Source organism: Sorghum bicolor, chromosome 1 (genome assembly GCF_000003195.3).
Source record: "Sorghum bicolor cultivar BTx623 chromosome 1, Sorghum_bicolor_NCBIv3, whole genome shotgun sequence".
Classification (NCBI taxonomy): domain Eukaryota; kingdom Viridiplantae; phylum Streptophyta; class Magnoliopsida; order Poales; family Poaceae; genus Sorghum; species Sorghum bicolor.
In genome coordinates, this window is record NC_012870.2 from 18329164 (window position 1) to 18350806 (window position 21643).

The 21643-nt window shown below is 49.1% G+C and overlaps 1 long non-coding RNA gene across 1 annotated transcript; it reads left to right on the forward strand.

Moving 5' to 3' along the window:
• Nucleotides 8983-21619, forward strand: LOC110431957. The gene is made up of 2 exons (XR_002449420.1): nucleotides 8983-9086; nucleotides 21429-21619. It is a non-coding gene; the product is annotated as an uncharacterized LOC110431957 (long non-coding RNA).

Genomic DNA, 21643 nt, shown 5'->3' on the forward strand with positions numbered 1-21643 from the left:
TCATGGACATCTCAAACTCCTTGGACATCAAATCACCAAATTCCTTGCAAAAATCTTCATTAGTAGAGCCAAAAATAATATCATCAACATAAACTTGGCAAATGAAGATTTCCCCATTCATTTTCTTGGTGAAGAGTGTTGTGTCAACTTTCCCAATCTTGAAGCCCTTCTCAATGAGGAAGTCCCTAAGCCTCTCATACCAAGCTCTAGGAGCTTGCTTGAGACCATAGAGAGCCTTAGACAACCGGTAGACATGCTTGGGGTACCTAGGGTCTTCAAAACCGGGGGGTTGCTCAACATAGACAAGCTCATTAATATAACCATTTAAAAAGACACTTTTCACATCCATTTGAAATAACTTGATATCATGACTAGATGCATATGCAAGTAGGATACGGATTGCTTCAAGTCTTGCCACCGGTGCAAAGGTTTCACCGAAGTCAAGACCTTCCACTTGTGAAAAGCCTTTTGCCACAAGTCTTGCCTTGTTACGCACCATTTTGCCTTGATCATCCTTCTTGTTCCGGAAGACCCACTTTGTTCCAATCACTCTTGCATCTTTGGGTCGCTCTTCAAGTGTCCACACTTGGTTGCGAGAGAAGTTGTTCAACTCCTCTTGCATGGCCATGATCCAATCCGCATCACGAAGAGCTTCCTCTATAGTCTTTGGTTCATCTTCAAGAGACACAAAAGCGTGATGTTCAATAAATAAAGCATGTCTAGAACGAGTAGTTACACCACGTGATGGACTCCCGATGATGAGATCTTGAGAGTGATCTTGGAGGAGATGTGATGTTCTTCTTGGTGCCACTTGAGGGGTTGGTTGAGGAGCATCAACATCTTGTGCTTGTGCCACCGCTTGCTCATGAGTGACTTGGGTGTCTTCATGAGCATCTCTCACATCCTTGTCTTCATCTTGTGGACCTTGTGAGGTGGATGGTGGCTCAATGACTTGCACATCATCATCATCTTCTTTAGGCTTGATGTCTCCCACCGGCATGTTCTTCATGGCATCCCTCAATGGTTCGCCACCTATATCATTAAGATTATCACTTGCTCCTTGGGAGCCATTAGTTTCATCAAATTCAACATCAAATGTTTCTTCAACCATGTTTGTGGCATGGTTAAAGACCCTATATGCCTTGGACTTTGATGAATAGCCAACCAAGTAGCCAATGTCACATCTTCTTTGGAACTTTCCCAAGTGTTGGCGCTTCTTGTAGATGTAGCATCTGCATCCAAACACTCTAAAGAATGAGACATCGGGCTTCTTCCCATTGAGCAATTCATATGGTGTCTTCTCTAGGAACTTGTGAGGAAAGAGCCGGTTTGAAGCATAGCATGCGGTGTTGATTGCCTCGGCCCACATCTTCTCCGAAGTGTTGTACTCATCTAGCATTGTTCTTGCCAAGGTAATCAATGTCCGGTTCTTTCTTTCTACAACCCCATTTTGTTGTGGTGTGTATGTTGAGGAGAACTCATGCTTGATTCCCACTTCATCACAATACTCTTCAATGTTGGTGTTGTCAAACTCTTTGCCATTGTCACTTCTAATTTTCTTGATTTTCACATCAAATTGATTTTGAGCATTCTTTGCAAACTTCTTGAATATTGATGCAACTTCGGCCTTGTCTTGCAAGAAGAATGTCCAAGTGTGCCGGGAGAAATCATCAACTATGACCAAGCAATATTTGTTGCCTCCAAGACTAGCATATGTGGTTGGTCCAAACAAATCTATGTGAAGTAGCTCAAGCACTCTTGAAGTAGAGAGATAGGCTTTGGTTGGATGTGTGTTTGCAACTTGTTTGCCCGCTTGACATGCACTACAAAGTTTGTCCTTTTCAAATGTCACATCCTTCAAGCCTCTAATCAATTCTTTCTTCATTAACTTCTTGAGTGTGCCCATTCCAACATGTGCTAACCTTCTATGCCACAACCACCCAAGTGAAGTCTTGGTGAATAAGCAAGTCTTGACATCAACTTCATTTGATGAGAAATCAACTACATATAAGTTGTTGTGTCGGAAGCCTTTGAATATCACTTCATTATCATCTTCCTTGGTCACAATTACTTCTTTCTTCTTGAATAGGCATTCAAAACCAAGATCACAAAGTTGTCCAACCGAAAGCAAGTTGAAACTCAATGATTGCACATAGAGCACATTGGTGATAGAGTTGTCATTTGATATAGCAACCTTTCCTAGTCCCTCGACCTTACCTTTTGAATTGTCACCAAATGTGATCTTTTCTTGATTGTCAACATCTTCATCAAGAGAGGTGAACATCCAGGGATCTCCGGTCATATGTTGAGTGCAACCACTATCAATTACCCAATGTGATCCACCGGTCTTGTAGTTCACCTACACACAAGAGATCAAGCTTGAGATTTAGGGACCCACATTTGCTTAGTGCCCTTGACCTTCTCTACTAGTTGCTTTGGCACCCAGATCTTCTTTGGCCTTTGCTTGTTGGGCGGCCCCATGAAGCTAACCTTGACCTTGCCACACTTGTCTTTCCTTACAATGTAGTGAGCATTGAAGGCAAATGGTCTTGCATGCTTGGGCAAGGGTGGTGGTAGTGGTGCCTTACACTCATGAGCAAAGTGTCCTTCTTGACCACACTCAAAGCATCTCTTTGGCTTTAGCTTGCTTGATTGATCATGAGTAGCTAGTGACTTGATGAGCTTTGTTTGATGAGCCTTGTAGCCAATTTCACTCTTGTCCATCTTCATGACAGTGTTCATGAAAAGCTCACTTTGAAGTTCCTTCCCCTTTGTGAACTTTGCTAACCCCATGGTTAGGTGTTCCTTCTCTTTCTTGAGCTTGTTGTTCTCTTGAGTTAGCTTCTTGATGATTGGGTCATTGTTGCTAGCTAACTCATCCAAGATGAATGTCTCATCTTCTTCTTGCTTGTCATACATCAAACCAAGCTTGAGATATTGATTTTCTTCCTTGAGTAACTTGTTCTCATATGCAAGTCTCTTGTCTTGATCAAGTGTCTCAATTACAATGGTCTTGTGCTTTGCTTGGTCTTGCAACTCTTTCTTGAGCATGACAATTTCATCCTTGAGCTTGATAGTGTCCTCATAACTCTCGGCCACTACCACTTTCTTGCCCTTGCAATCAACACATTTGCTTGTGCTCTCCACAAGTAAGTCATCACAAGATGTGGCTACATCAAGCTTAGCAACATTGTTAGTAGCAATATGTGTTTCATCAATTGCAAGTTCATAAGCAATCTCAAGGTTGTCATAGTTTGCTTTTAGAGTTGTTAGCTCTTCTTTCATTGCTCTATATCTAGTGATAAGCTCATCATGAACACTCTCAAGTTTATCATGTTTTTCTTTGAACTCTTTTAGAGAGAGTTTGAGCTCCTTGAGCTTGGTGGTCATGATCTCATTTTGGTCTCTAAGCTCATCACTAGATTTAAGCTTTGCTAGAAGAGTGTCATTTTCAAGTTCAAGCTTTTCATTTTCACTTCTAGTTTTTCTTATGACTTTTGTGTACTTGTTTAGCAATTTTACAAGTTCATCATAAGAAGGTGATTCATATTCACTATCACTTTCACTACTCTCATCCTCACTTTGTACCTTCCGGTCACCCTTAGCCATAAGACATAGGTGTGTAGAGGATGTAGATGGTGGTGAAGATGATGGTGATGGAGCATCGATGGCAATGGCGGTGGCGGCAACCTTCTCATCATCACTTTCATTGCCGGAGGAGTCACCACTTGAGCTTTCAATGTCGGTGAGCCAATCACCAACAATGTAGGCCTTGCCATTCTTCTTCATGTAGTGCTCCTTCTTCTTGCCACCTTTCTTCTTGTATTGCTTCTTCTCATTCTTGTCATCATCACTTGAGTCATCTTGCTCTTTGTTCTTATTTTTGTACTTGTCCTTCTTGGGCTTTGGACATTGATGAGCAAGATGACCAAGCTCACCACAATTGTAGCAATCCATCTCGGAGATGGGCTTCCTCTTGCTACTTGTGAAGAACTTCTTCTTCTTGGAGTCAAAGTTGACTCCATTCTTGTTGAGCTTCTTCAACATCTTTGTGGTTCTTCTCACCATGAGGGCAATAGATGCATCATCATCACTTGAAGTTGATGACTCAACTTCATTCTTCTTAGCCTTGCCCTTGTGAGAAGCCTTGAGAGCCAAGTCCTTCTTCTCTTTCTTGGCCGATGAGGAGCCATCTTGGGGGTTCATGTGCATGTACATCTCATGAGCATTGATCTTTCCCAATATGGCGGTTGGTGTAGCGGTGGAAAGATCTCCTTGATGAAGCACTGTTACTATGTGCCCATATTTTTCAATGGGAAGCACACATAGTATTTTCCTTGCTACATCCGCCGCACTCATTTGAGTGAGTCTAAGTCCATTTAGCTCCTCTACAATGACATTCAAGCGAGAATACATTTCATTAGCATTTTCTTTGGGAAGCATTTCAAATGTATTAAGCTTGTTCATCACTAAGTGATAGCGTTCCTCGCGTTCACTCTTTGATCCCTCATGGAGCGCACAAAGTTCCTTCCAAAGAGCATTGGCGGTTTTGTGGCTCCGAACGCGGTTGAACACCTCCTTGCAAAGGCCTCTAAAGATGTGGTTTTTGGCCTTCGCATTCCACTTCTCGTTTTCTTGCTCTTGTGGAGTAAGAGCGGTGGCTCTTTCCGGAGGGGCAAACCCTTCGGTCACGGCTTTTAGGCACTTTACATCGCATGCCTCAAGGTATGACTCCATCCGTATTTTCCAATACGGGAAGTCATCTCCATCGAACATGGGTGGCGGTCCATCCCCGTTAGACATCTTTCTCTAGGCGGTGAAGCCTAAATAATGAGCACTAGGCTCCGATACCAATTGAAAGGATCAAGATGCCCAAGAGGGGGGGTGAATTGGGCTTCTCTAAAAATTTAAGCAACCTATAAGCTCCAATTCAACCCCTTGTGCCTAGTGTGACTTAGAGAGCTACCGGATAAAAAGTTTTGCAACCTAGTTCCAATCCTATTCTAGCATGGCAATTCTAAGAATGTAAAACCACAAAGTAAAAGCTAGAAAGTAAAGGAGTAGTGGAAGAAAATGCTCGGCGATGTTTTGCCGAGGTATCGGAGAGTCGCCACTCTCCACTAGTCCTCGTTGGAGCACCCGCTCAAGGGTCTTGCTCCCCCTTGGTCCGCGCAAGGACCAAGTGCTCTCTACGGGCTGATTCTTCGACACTCCGTCGTGGTGAATCACCCAAAACCGCTCACAAGCTTGACACGAGCCACCCACAAGAACTCCGAGCGGTCTTCGTGCCTCCAATCACCACCGAACCGTCTAGGTGATGGCGATCACCAAGAGTAACAAGCAACGAACTCTCACTTGACCCAAACAAGGCTCTAGAGAGTGGTGGATGCACACTTGACTCTTGGAACTCACTAGAGGAGGATTCTCTCAAGAAATCACTCAAGTCTCAATCCTCTCTAGGCTCTTGCTACTCTCTTGCTCCACAACAAGTTTCTCTAGTGTTCAAATGGGCAAGAGACCTCTCATGGACGAGGTGGAGGAGTATAAATACAATCCACGAAGTCCAAAGGTCGGCCAACCGTTTTCCACTGAAAACGGGGTCACCGGACGCACATTATGTTGCACCGGACGCACTGCACCGAGCGTCCGGTGCTTCATAACGGCTAACTGTCCTTCTCTCTGACAGGTCACCGGACGCTAACTTCCAGCGTCCGGTGCACCGTCCGGTGCTCGGGGAAACATTACATGCTCCCTGCGCATGGGACCGGACGCTACCCGGCGCGTCCGGTGCTAGCGTCCGGTGCTCAGGGAAGGCTTGCAACCTCCCTGGGTAAGGGACCGGACGCTACCCGGTGCGTCTGGTGCTAGCGTCCGGTGCCTAACCCTAAGCATGGCACTGTTCTAACAGCTAAGGACCTCACCGGACGCACTCACAGAGCGTCCAGTGCAGCGTCCGGTGCCCCTTTGGGCACCCAAACTCCGTCGAAACGTGATCGTTCTAAAACGAAGTTGGTTCCCCTCGATCTAAGGACTATCTCTGAGCTGCCTAGTGCTAGGTTTACCAAGTGTGCACCACACCTAAACCTAAAGCCTTGCCTAAGTCAAGCTACTAGATCAAAGCTCCTCTTAATAGTACGGTCAAAGGAAAACAAAGTCCTAAACTACTCTAAGTGCCCTTCTTCACCATATGACACTTAGACTTAGTCTAGTCTTGACGATGTCCATCCGTCCTTTGAAAACCGAAACGATTTCCACTATTAAGTAGGCATGTACGTCCTTGTCCATCGAGTACCTATTTACCATGACCTTACCTATGACTTTGCCTCTGCAAAACACACGTTAGTCAAAGTAATCAATAATGTCATTAATCACCGAAATCACTTAGGGGCCTAGATGCTCTTTCATCCTTTTAGTTTTATTTGTTTGTACATTTGTCTTCCTTCTTGCAATAAAATCTACAAGTTAATATGACAATTAACTATGTTTTCATATGCTAAGATAATTAATGGATCCACGCATCATATTAGTGATTTTGGCAAGTATTTGGCATGACACAATCCAAAAGCTACTTTTCACTTGGCTACTCAAGTACTTATTAATCATTAGGAATTCTTACTACAGGGTTTCATGGCGTTGAATGTCAAGGTAGACAAAATAATCACCCTCAATTGATGCATAATTTTATATCATTATTCTATAAAACATTTCGTTCCTTGACTATCTAAAGTTGTAAACCGAGCCAAGGGAGTTTTATCTACATAAAACTCAGTTCTTATTCCTCTTATTGAAAAACTTGTCATATTATCAAAAAATACTTATGTAGCAAACTATATAAATGCGAATGAAGTTCGGATTAAACTTTCATGAAACTACCCTTAGCTACTCTCAACTACTCCAATGTGTCAATCCAAAATTAAGAAGGAAAGCGATGCTGCGAAGGGCACAATAATGGGAAGGGGCGAGGGAAAGGAGTAGCATGGAGAGGCATCAATGCTCTGCGAGAGACATGACTCCGTTTCCCATTGTGTGAAGACACTCATGTAGGGCGAATGCATGAAACAACCAGCCAGGCCGTTGACATGCGTCGAACACTCGTTCACCCCAATTGTATGAAGGCACATGATGTTTTGTTCTGGGCTTCATGGTTTTCAGCCAAATTTCAAGAGCCAAATTTTATTTGGTGCTGCAGCTCTATTTGGGCAATGTGGCTAAATAGAAATGATGTGGTATTCAACAATGTTAAAACTAGCACCTTTTTATGAGTCATTTTTAGGATGGCATATTGGATTCAACTATTGACATTTCTACATAAAAAGAAGATGAAAGATCACGCACAAGGATGCTTGCTGAATGTTGGAAGCGGTCATCATGGAGGTCTCCGTGAAGTTTGGATGGAAGTTTCGTGATAGAATTGAACCTTTTTTTGTTCTTTGAATCCATTATCTTTAGCGAGTAAAGTCATTGTGTCTTCTCATATCTAGAAGTTGACCTTCAACGCTCTTTTTTGTACTGAACAAGTTGTATATCATTCTCCGATGGTAGAGGCTCGGACTTTTGTTCCATTCTCTAAAAAAATGGTTTAGGTAGTGTTGGGGATTTGATCTTAGGCAAATATAGTCCCCAACGTTTCGTTTCAATCTAATGTTTTCTTTGTTAGTGCTCGCCTTTCATGGGTATCTTCACGTGAAAAATAAAAGGAGACTTCATACGGTAAGAAAGGAAGCAAAGTCAGTTGAACCACTTCGCTAGAATACAAAGACATAGAACAAAGAATGAAGATAACTAGACCACTTTGCTATCAAGTGAACATTGAGCAAACGAAGGTAACATGATTTGTCTCTTAGACACGAAGCCATCGATGTTCTCTTCCATGAAGGGCACTAGAACATGTGAAATGTTGAGCTAAAGAGTAATGACCAATACTCCCCTAGAAGTTAGAAGGGTTGTAATCAATTGACTTAGGGGTACTTTAAACTTTGCATTAGGATTAACGAGGTGCAAACCTCTATAAATACCCCTTGACATGTACTATAAATGGACATGAAATAAATACTCAATTAAGTTCACATTGTCTTTTGATGCTTGTGTGAGTAATCTTACCCAACATGTGAACATGACATAGATGTAGATCTTATAGAGAACAAACTTATTTGATCATTGTGGATACCCTAACCTATTCAATTTCACTTGGCTACTCATTACCTATTTGCCTATATTTTTTTACAAAGAAGTGCATATGCATTGATTAAAAGATTTTGTCAATTATGATGATGACTTAGATTAGTTTCTATAATTTTTTTTAAAATTACATAGTACAACATAAAACACTTACAACGCACGCACACTACCAACATCAAAATTACTCAAAGTTGGGCAAATATAGTTTATTTTCTTTTTCCAACAAGTCAGTAGGATTCTTTTTAAAATTTTGAATGATTTTGTTTGCTATTTTTAGTTTCTTAGAGCGTTTGCATTTTTAATGAAGTGCTATTTCTTGTATGATTTTTCTTTCTTATTCTATTATTTGAGATTTACTTATATGGCCCTCAAAAATGCCTCTTTCTTGCATGACCAGTTTTTTTGAACTTCCTTCTACGGTCCTCAAACGAACTTTCATTCCTTCTATGATCTTCCGTCCGTTTTCAGCACTTAACGATGTTGAGTGGAGGTTAAAAAGACCATAATACCCCTGGCATCAACAAAAATTTTGCAAAGTTTGGTTTGTTTCTTGTATATTTTGAGTAATAGTAAACAAATAAATTAACAATTTAGACATTATAATAGTACATATCTGGATCACAATAAATATTTGGACAGCATCACACTACAATACAATATGTGCTAAAAATTTTCATTTATACAAGAAATAAACCAAACTTTATGAAAACAAATTTCATGCTAGGGGTATTATGGTCTTTTTATCCTCCACTTAATACTATTAAATGCTGAAAACAGACGAAAGACCATAGAAGGAATCAAAAGCTGATGCAAACCAAGATGAGAAAATAGATAGAATAGAGTCAGAGATTTTTGTCACAACAAAGAAATCCTTCCTTGATGAAGATATTGACTTTGCCATTCCTCAAGTAAGAATATATAGCATAGAAATTCATAATCATTTATGGAGACTACAGTGAATAGGGTACAAATTAGAAATTTCTAAGCATATATATGTCTTTATCTCCTTATGCCTAAATAACTGAATGAAAGGATCTCTGCTTGCAAAAATCAAAGAATCTCTGTCACTAGCACATTTTATTTGCCAAGAATATAGAATGTTTACTTGATCTGCATTTTTTTTTGGGGGGGAGGGGGCATTGTTTGTATGCTTATGTTTTCTGCCAATTTTTTTTTGAAAATGCTCTCATGTATTCACTGTTTCACTGTGTCGACGAAAGCTGGTCGGCAGTCTACCTTGGGGTATACCCACGGTAGTAGTTTATCGGTAGACGGTGCGCAAACTACGAACTCGATGGTGACGCAGGACACGGACAAGCTTTTTATCCAGGTTCGGCCGCCGAGTTGGCGTAATACCTACGTCCTGCGTCGGGTTGTATTGGATTGTGTTGAGAGATTATGATGTGTCCTAGGGGGGTCCCTTGCCCCTCCTTATATAGTCCGGAGGGCAGGGTTACAGATCTGGAAACTAATCCTAGTCGGTTACAATTGCCATGGATAATTCGATATCAATTCCTATTCTAACCGACTAGAATCCTGCTTGATCTCCACATCTTGTTTCCTTGCGCGAAACTCCAGGTTGTCGGATCAAGCCTTGAACTCGTCTCGTAATGGGCCAAGCCTCCTGGCCCAAGTCTAGCCATAAGGGTATAGGGGTTTGTACCCCCACAGCTAGTCCCCGAGCACCATGTATTGTGATGTAACACGCCGTCTTGAGCTTCTTCGATCAGTGAGGCTTGACGTCTTCAATAAGCAGGAAAGTCGCCCGAACAGTTGCAACGGTATTTCGACCAACTCAAAAGACAGTTGATCAACATTGACATCGAAGAAGCAGGTTGTTCGAAGAATGCATGGTGCTCTTGATTAAAAAAATTTCTTTCTTGGTGAAGTGTGCCCACTTTACTTTTCTAAAAAGTATAGTCTTTTAAAAAGCAAGCATATTCACCGCAAGGTGAAGTGTGCCCACTTAGTCCCCGAGCCTGGTAGTAGGTGACGTAGGCACGTGGTGCCAGGGTCAAAAGAAAATTCCCCAAAGTAGTTTTGAGACTGAGATGCATCGCAAGATGCATCGTACCGATGTAGTCCCCGAGCTTGCTGGAAGGCGAAGTATGAGCCTTGTAGCAAGGTCTAAAAAATTGATTTTACCAGTCCCCGAGCATATCATGCTCGTCTGCGATTGAATAGACTAATTGACCAGTCTCCGAGCATATCACGCTCGGTGGTCGGTACGTGCCTTAAAGCCTTGAACCGATAGACTGAGCGACCAGTCCCCGAGCGTCGAGTACTCGGTGGTCGGTACAGTCCTTGAGGTTCCAAGATGATAGACTGGGCGACCAGTCCCCGAGCGTCGAGTACTCGGTGGTCGATGCAGTCCTTGAAGTTCCGAGCTGATAAACTGGGCGACCAGTCCCCGAGCGTCGAGTGCTCGGTGGTCGGTGCAGTCCTTGAAGTTCCGAGCTGATAAACTGGGCGACCAGTCCCCGAGCGTCGAGTGCTCGGTGGTCGGTGCAGTCCCTGAAGTTCCGAGCTGATTGACTGGGCGACCAGTCCCCGAGCGTCGAGTGCTCGGTGGTCGGTGCAGTCCCCGGATTGCTGACTCACTGGCGTATGTGTCTTCTTACTTTTGAAAAAGTCTTTCCCATTAAAATTGACATGACGGGGTCTCCTGACGATATGTCAGACGGATGCATGAAAAGCCGCGCCTGGCAACTGTACAACCGCTCTTTGCATGGTTTGAGAAAAGGAAACCATCAATTGATACGAAAACTCCGCCGCATTAATTGCCTATAATCATTGTAAACTGAAACGCCGCGTCCGCCGCATGGCCTGCCCACTTCCCGAGAATACAGGAAGTGGGAGAGGTGGGGTCGCGGGTTTATAAGGGCCTAATAGGACCTCCTGTACCGCTTCTCCTGCAATTGCCGTCAAATCTTCCGCTCTCATCTTCTCCAATCTCCTGCACTTTCCTAGCCCAGCGCGCACTCGCACCTCTAATGGCGAAGAGCGATTCCAGGAAGAGGGCCGAACTGATGGCCAAGGAGTGGAAAAAATCTCGCAGCACCACAAAGTCTCTTGGTGACCTCGTCGACATGGGGCTTCTGCACGACGCAGAGCTCGGCGGCTGGAGGGCGCCGGAAGGGGAGAGCTACCCCGACCCTCGCGCCGGTGAGATCGTCGTTTTTGAAGACTTCATCAAGAGAGGCTTTGGTGTTCCTGTTCATCCCTTTCTACAGGGTCTTCTTTTGTACTATGAGATCGGGATTTGCAATCTGCACCCAAACTCGATTCTCCTTATTTCCACCTTCATCCATCTGTGCGAGGCCTATGTTGGCATAGAGCCGCACTTTGATCTTTTCCGGTACCTTTTCTGTCTGAGGAAGAAGGGAGCAGTTGGAGGCTCCAAGGTTGCAGGTGGAGTATACCTCAACCTTCGTGATGGGATGAAGAACCGCTACCTACACTGCCCATGGAACACCTCTTTGACCGAATGGTACAGGAGGTGGTTCTACGTCAGGGAGGAACCGGGCAGCTCCACGTTCTGCGACGTGGGGTACGTTCCCGAGAAGAGGGCGAGCTGGAGCGACCGCCCGGAGTACGACGGTCAAGTGGCGGAGCTGATGAAGCTGATCGACTGGTCGCGCCTGGACGGGTTTAGCGTGGTCGGCAACTTCATTTGCCGCCGGGTGATGCCCTGCCAGAAGAGGGTGCACTCGGCGTATGAATATGCCGGAAGCGCAGACCCGACCAGGATGCGGTCGGAGATCCTGGAGAAGGCGGAGGTACAACAGCTGCTGAACGAGCTGTTTAACTTTGCCGATGGGGGCTTCACCCGTAGCAGTGATCGGGTGCAAGCCTTCAAACTAGGACGACCAGCACCAAAGGTATGTAGCATAGCCCGTTTGATCATTCTTATGTCGTCTGCAGTTGGCTCACCTCTGTTGCTTTTGCAGGTCGGTGACGTCGACCGGTGCGTAGTGTACGCATCACTGGTACCGGGGATGGAAGATCCTGTGGGAGAGGTCCCGTCGGAAGAAGACCGAGCCCGCCCCGTCCTGACCTCCGAGGAGAGGGTAGCGGGGAAAAGGCCATTGCCGGCGAATCCCTTGCCAACGCCGGAGCTGCCGGCAGACCTACCGGCGGAGAGCAGCCAAGCGCCGAAGCGTCGTCGGCTCGTGCGGATCGTCGACGACGACGAGGACGACGAGGAGGCTGCGCCGTCGCTGGTCCGACGGCCTCGGGACCGCCCAAACGCTGCGCCGGTCGCCACTGATCGAGTGGCCAGCGACGCGGCTGCCCCGCAAGTTGCCGAGGTGGGGGCACAGGCGCCGACCGGCCGGGCGAGGAGGAGGTTCACCGCGACCCATCGGCGGTCAGACCTGTAAGTGTTCAACTTACGTATTTTGGACTCCTCTCTCTTTTTTTTTCTTTTTTTTTTAACTTTTGTTCCTGTAGTGCGGCATCGGATGTCGACCCTGGCCAAACTGCTGGCCAGGGAACGGGCGAGCCTGCCCGCGGTTCTGGGGATGCGGCCCCCCAGACCACAGAGCAGCCAACAGCTGCAGTCGCGCCTGGGAGCACGGAGGGGCTCCCGAGCGCGGCGCCTACTACAACAAGCAGCCCGACCAGGGCTGGGGAGGCTCCCCCAACTGACTCCTCGGAGAAGGGAAAGTCTCCGACCGCTCCTCCTGCCGGGGGGAGTGAAGTCCCCCTGCCGCCCCGAGCAGGAGCCTCTCCGGCTGCGGGCTCCCCAGGTCTGGTCCAAGGGACGGTGGCGCCTGGGACTACCACCGGGGGTGACGCAGCCCAGGAGGAGGAAACCAGGGCGGCCTCCGACGACGAGGTAGAAGAGATCGAGGGTCGTCCCCGTGATGGCCGCCAACACGTGTATGTGTGGCGCCAACGCGGGGATCACTTTATCGGTCATGAGGAGCTCGCCGAGTCCGAAGAGGCCGCCAGGGTGGAGCGCGCGGCTAAGCGCCTTGTCGACGAGGTCAAGGTAAGCGGCGTTTTGAGCTGCCGCGCGATCTTTTGCCTTGTCTTCTGCGCATTCTTATATGCTTGCTTTGTAGGACGTTATGAAAACGGCGAAGTACCGGAAACGGTGCTTTGACCAGATAGAAGGCGTCATGGCCGAGAACAAGGCCCTTGCCGCGGAGGTAGACCGGTTGCGGGCGGAGGTCGGAGAGAAGGTGGTCGAGATGAGCGCCGAAAAGGAGCGTCGTCTCGACCTCTCTCGTCGCCTGGCCGACCAGTACCGGCTGCAGGAAGGTTAGTCACACGCTCCGAGCAGTTTCACATACTTGTATAGTTTGCTTTGCTGACCAGTTAATCGATTCACGCAGACTTGGAGGAGGAGGTGGCGAGCCTCCAACAAGAGAAGGAGCAGCTCGGCCAACAGCTCGCCAGTGCACAGGAGTCCGGGCGGCGAGCGGAAGAGGAGTTGGGCCGAAAAGACCGGGAGTTAGCTGGTAATGAGTGCCGCCTTGTTGATTGCTGCCTGCCCTGTGCTTGTCTGGTAACGTTTCATTTCGTTTGCAGTGCTCAAGGTGAACACCAAGAAGCACCTGGATGAGCTGATCAGGGACCGGGACTCCTGGAAGGCCAACTGTTGCAAGATCTGGAAGGGAGTGTCCCCGGTCCTGGACCTGATCAGTCCCGAGCTCCCGGAGAGCCAGCCCCGCGCGCCGCAGTTGACCCCAGTCGGGAAGGCGCAACGGGCGTGGGACTGGCTCCAGCAGTTTGTGAAGGACGCCGGAGAGTTTGCCGGCGCGCACGTCCTCAGCATGGTGCGCGCCCACTACCCCCTGGTTGACTTGAGCAGGCTGGAGAAGGGGTACCCGAAGGAAGTCGGCCCACAGGAAGCGGACGAACTTCGGGGTAGTCTGCTGGATTTGTCGTCGACGGTGATCGGCGACATCAACCTGTGCGGAACGGCCACTCCTCCAGACCAGCCGAGCTCAGATAGGTCGGCCAGGGAGTTGTCGGGCGCGTCCGTTGCTGGAGATGGGCGGTCGACGCCTGCGGTCTCGACCAGCCAGGCGCCGGTGGCCCCGACCCCTTCGTCCGGGCAGCAAGGCCAGGCGGGTGATCAGCCCGAGCAGCTAGGCCAATAAAGTAGTCTGTAGGAATAGACTAGTATCTGCCCGTCAGGGTGTTTATTGTAAACTTTGTATGTAAAGTTTGTAATAAAGTTTTCTTTTTTGTCATGACTGTTGTTTTGAGCGCTGTAAGAATGTCTGAGTGACGTGTCACCGTATTTGTCTTGGTTGTCGCCAAGAGCATCCATTGCAGGAGTTTTGCTGGGTGCTGCGTACGACAAGGTATAGGCGAGAAATATAGAATCTTATTATCAAAAATTATAAGATACTTACAAAAGAAAGCCATTAAAACGTTATGGATAGAATCGTCGCAGTTTGTCGATGTGCCAAGAGTTAGGCACTCGTGTTCCGTCTGGGTATGCCAATCTGTAGGACGTAGGTCGTGTGACCTTGGTCACCACGAAGGGTCCTTCCCAGGGAGTGGATAACTTGTGCATTCCCTCCTGGTTCGTTTTCCATCGAAGCACCAGATCGCCGACCACAAAGGAACGGTCCTTGACGTTCCTGTTGTAGTATCGCCTGACTGCCGCGAGATATTTTGCTGTTCGGAGACATGAAACTAAACGATTTTCCTCCATGCAATTGACTTCGAGTTCCCTGGCGTTGTCGGCAGTCGCCTCGTCGTAGTGCTCGATTCTAGGAGATCTGAAGTGTATGTCGGCCGGCAGGACCGCCTCTGCACCGTATACCATGAAGTAGGGAGACACCCCTGTGTTTCGACTGGTCTGGGTTCGGAGGCCCCAGACTACTGCCGGCAATTCTCTCATCCATCGACCGGGTGCTCTGTCGTTTTCGGTGTACAGCCTCTTCTTTAGGGCATCAACGATCATTCCATTAGCACGTTCGACTTGACCGTTAGCACGTGGGTGTGCTACTGACACATATTTTATGACTATGCCTCTGTCATCGCAGAAATCCCAAAAAGTGGTGCCAGTAAACTGAGTGCCCAGGTCGGTGATTATGCTGTTCGGGATGCCGAATCTGTGTATGATTTGATTGAGAAACTCCACGGCCTTCTCGGAGGTTGCCTTGACCAAGGGCATGTATTCGATCCACTTGGAGAACTTGTCGATTAGCACGAAGACAAACTTGAAGTTGCCCGGGGCTGGTTTAAATGGTCCGATCATGTCAAGCCCCCAGCAAGCAAAGGGCCAAGACGACGGGATAGTCTGAATTTCATGGGCGGGTACGTGGGTCCTCTTAGCGAAAAACTGACATCCTTCGCAATGCCGAACCAGTTTTTCTGCGTCGCCGACCGCGGTTGGCCAATAAAAACCTGCTCGGAAAGCCTTTCCGACCAGCGTTCTAGATGCGGCGTGGTTGCCGCAGGATCCAGCGTGTATGTCTTCCAAGAGCTTGATACCATCGTCTTGGGGTATGCACTTGAGCAGTACTTCGGAGCTTGCGTTTTTCCGCATGAGTTTTCCGTCGACCAGGATGTAGTTCTTTGACCGTCGGATGAGGCGCTCGTTCTCTGTTTTGTCCTGATAGCCTGTTCCGTCTGATATGTATTTGATGAACGGGGTGCGCCAGTCACGCCCACCGGTTGCCGGAGTGGCGTCATCTATGAGCATTGCCTCGGTGGGTTGCTTGTCGACCAGGGGAGGGCTTACGCTTGGCTCATGGATGTCCTGGACAAAAATACCCCGCGGGATCTGGGCCCGAGATGAGCCTAACTTTGACAACGCATCTGCTGCTTGGTTCTTGTCCCGGACCACGTGGATGTACTCTATGCCATAGAAGTGAGTTTCCCATTTGCGAATTTCTTTGCAGTAGAGATCCATCTTCTCGTGGGTTGCGTCCCACTCCTTGTTGAGCTGGTTGATGACCAAGGCAGAGTCGCCGTAGACATAGAGGCGCTTGACCCCCAGTTCAACGGCTAGTCGTATGCCGTGTAAGCATGCTTCGTATTCGGCGACGTTGTTTGACGCCGGGAAAAGGATCCTAAGGACGTAGCGGAGTTTGTCCTTGTTGGGTGATACGAACAGTATCCCAGCGCCTGCACCGTTGATGTTCAAGGACCCATCGAAGAACATAGACCAGTGGTCTGAGACATCGGGAACGGAAGGTTCGTTGAGATCCGTCCATTCGGCAATGAAATCGACCAGGGCTTGGGACTTGACAGTGGTGCGACTCTGGAACTCCAGGGAAAATGGACATAACTCCATTGCCCATTTCACGATTCTGCCATTGGCGTCTTTATTGCGCAGGATGTCACCGAGAGGAAAGCTGGTTGTCACCAGGACTCGATGGCCGTCGAAGTAATGCTTCAGTTTTCTTGACGTTATCAGGATGGCGTATATAAGCTTCTGTATTTGTGGGTACCTGGCCTTGGATTCGTTTAAAACTTCGCTTATGAAGTAAACGGGTCTCTGGACCTTGAAGACGTGACCTGGTTCATCTCGCTCGACCACTATTGCCGTGGAAACAACCCTGTCGGTTGCAGCAATGTAAAGGAGCAGGTCTTCATTAGGCTGAGGCGCTGTGAGGACAGGCGGTGAAGTGAGGAAGATCTTAAGCTGAGTGAACGCGGCGTTGGCTTCTTCGGTCCAGGAGAATTTTTCTGACGCTTTCAATAGTTTGAAGAAAGGGAGGCCTTTTTCTCCCAGCCTTGAAATGAAACGGCTGAGGGCGGCCATGCATCCGGTTAGCTTCTGAATGTCCTTGACGTTCTTCGGTGGTCGCATGTCGAGTACGGCTTTGACTTTTGAAGGGTTTGGTCGTATGCCGTCGCGACTGACGACGTTGCCGAGCAGTAGACCGGAAGGAACGCCGAAAATGCATTTCTTGGGGTTGAGCTTCCACTTGTACCTATTGAGTGCCTTGAAGGTTCGGTCTAAGTTGTCGATCAGGGTGCTCGCGTCCCTTGTTTTTACGACCACGTCGTCCACGTAGGCCTCGACGAGGTCATCGCGAATCTCGTCGTGGAGGCATTGCTGGATGGCCCTTTGATAAGTGGCCCCGGCGTTTTTAAGTCCGAAAGACATGGTAGTGTAACAATATGCGCCGAAGGGTGTGATGAAGGATGTTTTGATCTGATCTTCTTCCTTTAACGAGATCTGGTGATAACCAGAGTAGCAATCTAGAAAGGAGAGGAGTTCGCATCCGGCCGTTGAGTCGACCACCTCGTCGATGCGAGGAAGACCAAAAGGATCTTTAGGACAGTGCTTGTTGAGATCGGTGTAATCAACGCACATTCTCCATTCATTATTCTTTTTGCGTACAAGAACCGGATTGGCGAGCCAATCGGGATGATACACCTCTTTTATGAATCCGGCTGCTAGAAGCCGTGTTATCTCTGTCCTAATAGCCTCCTTTTTGTCACGAGCGAACCGTCGTAGTTTTTGCTTGATTGGTCTTGCGGTCTTCGAGACGTTTAAGGAGTGCTCGATCAGGTTTCGTGGGACACCGGGCATGTCTGCGGGTTTCCATGCGAAAACGCTCACGTTGTCCTTTAGAAACCTGACGAGCGCGTCTTCCTATTTTGGATCCAGGTTAGCCCCGATGAGGGCTGTCTTCTCGGGGTTACCTTCGACCAGCTGCACTTCTTTGTACTCCTTGGATTTCGAATTCTTTCTGGCTGTCTCTTGCTCGGGTAATCGGAGCTGGTCGGGGGGCAGCTGTGCGGCTTGGGTTGCTGTTTCCGCCATGCGGATTGAGAGGTCAATTGCCTCGGTGATCTTGAAACTTTCTTCTTCGCAGGTGTACGCAGTATAGACGTTGCCTCTGACGGTCAGGACGCCCTTCTCCGTGGGCATCTTAAGCACCAGGTATGAGTAGTGCGGGACTGCCATGAACTTTGTCAGTGATGGGCGGCCCAGTATGGCGTGGTAGGTCCCGTCGAAGTCCGCGACTACGAAGTTGATGAACTCCGTCCGGAAGTGATCGGGTGTGCCGAATTGGACAGGCAATGTTATCTGTCCGAGGGGCACCGAACTTTGACCTGGCAAAACCCCCCAGAATTGGGCGTCGTAAGGTTTTAGTTGCGCCGGTGATATCTTGAGGGCGGGCAGGCTGTTGCGGAAGAGGATGTCGATGGAGCTTCCCCCGTCCACGAGCACGCGCTCGAATCTGATGCTATTGATGCAGGGATCAAGAATCAGTGGGAAACGACCCGGCTCTGGGATAGTGGCCCACTGGTCCTTCCTGCTGAACGCGATCTCCCTGTGGGACCAGGCGGGAAATTTCGGATCTGCGATCAGCCCGTCCGTGCTGTCTATGTTGAGGCAGGCTCTCTTTAACAGTTTTCTTTCTCGCTTGGACTCAGTGGAGACCTTGCCCCCGAAAATGGAGTGAACCACGTCGGTAGGGCTGACATATTGGTGTCGGGGGTCCCTGTCTTGGTCCTCATCCTCATCTTCGTGGTCGTGCCCGTCGCGTTTGCTGCTTTTCTTGGCGGTGTCTTCTTGGGCGGCCCGCCGTGTATAGATACTTTTGAGGACGCGGCACTCTTCCATGGTATGGTTAGACTTCGGGTGTAGCTGGCACGGTCCCTTCAACGTTTTGTTGTAGTCGTCTTGGTAGTCCCGTCGTCCATTGGGACGTTTGACCGTGTTTACTTCGTGGTCGTACTCGCGAGGGCGCTTTCCTCTGAAGTCGTCGCGGCTGTCGCGCCGCCGATCCCAACCCTCTCGGTGATCGCGGTTGTCGGAGCGGCGATGATTTCTGTTGTCGTAGCGACCACGACCGTCGTCTCGCCGGGAGGGCTGGTCGGTGCCTCTCGCATCGTCTCGGATTAGTTTTTCTGCGTCATCAGCATCGGCGTAATTTTTAGCCGTGGCGAGGAGCTCCGCTACCGTTGATGGGCGCTTACGCAATAGCTTGTTCCTCAGCGCTTCATGGAAACGCAAACCCTTGATAAAGGCTGATATGGCCTCGTCATGAGAAATCCTCGGGATTTTGAGACGCATATCCGAGAATCGTCGGATGTAATCGCGCAGAGGTTCATTCTTCCTGTCTCTTATCCTTTCAAGGTCATACTTGTTTCCGGGCTGCTCGCATGTGGCGATGAAGTTGTCGATGAAAGCCTGACGCAGCTCCTCCCAAGAGTCGAAGGAGTCCTCGGGCAAGCCGAGAAGCCACTGATGACCAGCCTGGTCGAGGACTACGGGGAAGTAATTAGCCATGACGTGCTCATCTCCTGCCGCTGATCGGACGGCGATTTCGTAGAGAGTGATCCAGTTCTCTGGATTTTCCTTGCCGTCGTATTTTTTAAGTTTTTCGAGCTTGAAATTGCGGGGCCACACGACTTGGCGGAGGTGTGAAGAGAACTGCCTTAGGCCCGGAGGACCGTGGGTCGCGTCGTACTCGATGCGGCGCAGGTTCTCATGGACTGCTCTTTCTGCGGCGCGCCTGTTGATGCGGTCCCGGGCATCTTTGGGGGGGATGTTGTGGCGGAGATCCCTGTGTTGATCTTCTTCTTCTTGGCCGCGTACGCGGTCCTGCTGGCGGCGGCCATCGGCGTCCCGACCACCATCATCGCGCCGTGAGTCCCCTCGACGGTTGTCGGGGGAGCGGCTGCGGCGACGCCTGCTGGGTGAGGCCCGGCTACGATGAGTCTGGTCGGAGGCGGCTTCCGTATAAGAGGCGTCCTGGACTCTCTTGAGCAGAGCGGCTGTCTGTCCCATTGCGGCGATCAGGTGTGCTCGGATACTGGTCCGGACTCCCTGGCATTCGGGGGTGTCAGGAAGCCGATCCAGATTGGCCATGGCGACAGCCACGTTGGCGCTTGGCGTTTTGTAGACCGGCTGGTCCCCGACCATGTCGAAGGCATCGTTGAGGTTGCCTGGCGGCGTCTGTTGTTGCTCGTCTGCACGCCGTCGGGCGCGCTCGGCGTTACGCTGTTCACGGAGTTGCCTCTGGTCGTCTGTTTCTCCGTCAACGGCTGGTTCGTCGGCGCTGACATTGAATACAATATCCCCTCGCCGGGGGGGGAATATCGGGAATCGGTCGAAACCCGGAGGGTGTGAAGGAAAATCCAGGTCATAGTCCTCGTCTTCGGTGTTCACAACCTCGGTGGGGACGGAGCCGGTGCTTGAGTTGGTGCTGGAAACCTGGCCGTCCCGTAGCTCTCGGATGGTCACCATGTTGACATGGTGGCGATTGTTCCTTGTCGGCGACCAGCCCGCTTTGCTGAAAACGGATTGGACATGCCGTGAATAAACAGAGGCCGAGTTGTTCAGGCCGCAAGGATAGTCTTCCTTTTTGAGCTCGACGGATCGTCCTGAGGGGGTTGAGGTTATCGTCAGGGATGTTCCCAGCCGTTCGTGTGTGGTGACACGAGTTGGCCGGCGGAATTTCGAAGAATCCGCTCGAGCGGCTTGGTCGGGCCGGCGCAGAACTCCATCTATTAGTTGGGAGACTTCGAATAGCTTGGAGTCAGCGCGATCGAGCGCTTGGAGGAGGTCCGAGCAGTCGATCTCCCTTCCCTTGTAGAGCGGGAGCGGTGGTCGGGAGCTTGGTGTCGTCACGCGCGTGGTCGGAGACGACGTGGTCTCAGATTGGATCTGGATCTCTTTCGGAACCGTGGTCGCGAAACCGCCGCTGCGCGTCGTCCACGTGATTTGGCCGACGGTGAACGTGAGGCCTTCGGGCACGGTCGCGGAAGCTGGGATCGTGACCATCTTGTTCGCCGGAAAAGTTGCACGCACACCCCCTACCTGGCGCGCCACTGTCGACGAAAGCTGGTCGGCAGTCTACCTTGGGGTATACCCACGGTAGTAGTTTATCGGTAGACGGTGCGCAAACTACGAACTCGATGGTGACGCAGGACACGGACAAGCTTTTTATCCAGGTTCGGCCGCCGAGTTGGCGTAATACCTACGTCCTGCGTCGGGTTGTATTGGATTGTGTTGAGAGATTATGATGTGTCCTAGGGGGGTCCCTTGCCCCTCCTTATATAGTCCGGAGGGCAGGGTTACAGATCTGGAAACTAATCCTAGTCGGTTACAATTGCCATGGATAATTCGATATCAATTCCTATTCTAACCGACTAGAATCCTGCTTGATCTCCACATCTTGTTTCCTTGCGCGAAACTCCAGGTTGTCGGATCAAGCCTTGAACTCGTCTCGTAATGGGCCAAGCCTCCTGGCCCAAGTCTAGCCATAAGGGTATAGGGGTTTGTACCCCCACACACTGCCAATTTTGTTTAGGTATGAGGAGTTCTACGAGAGGGAATTCTGTTTAGGTTGGGTTTGAGTTAAGAGTTGAGTACGATATTTGCCCCTAAATTTCCCCAATCATCATGTATTATTGCTCTGAGAGTTATTGGTCAACATACTTATTGTATCTCAGGAATGCGATAATATATTGGTTAATGGAACCTGTACCCTTTGAATTTTAAGGTGAAGAAGGGCTTTAGCAGTAA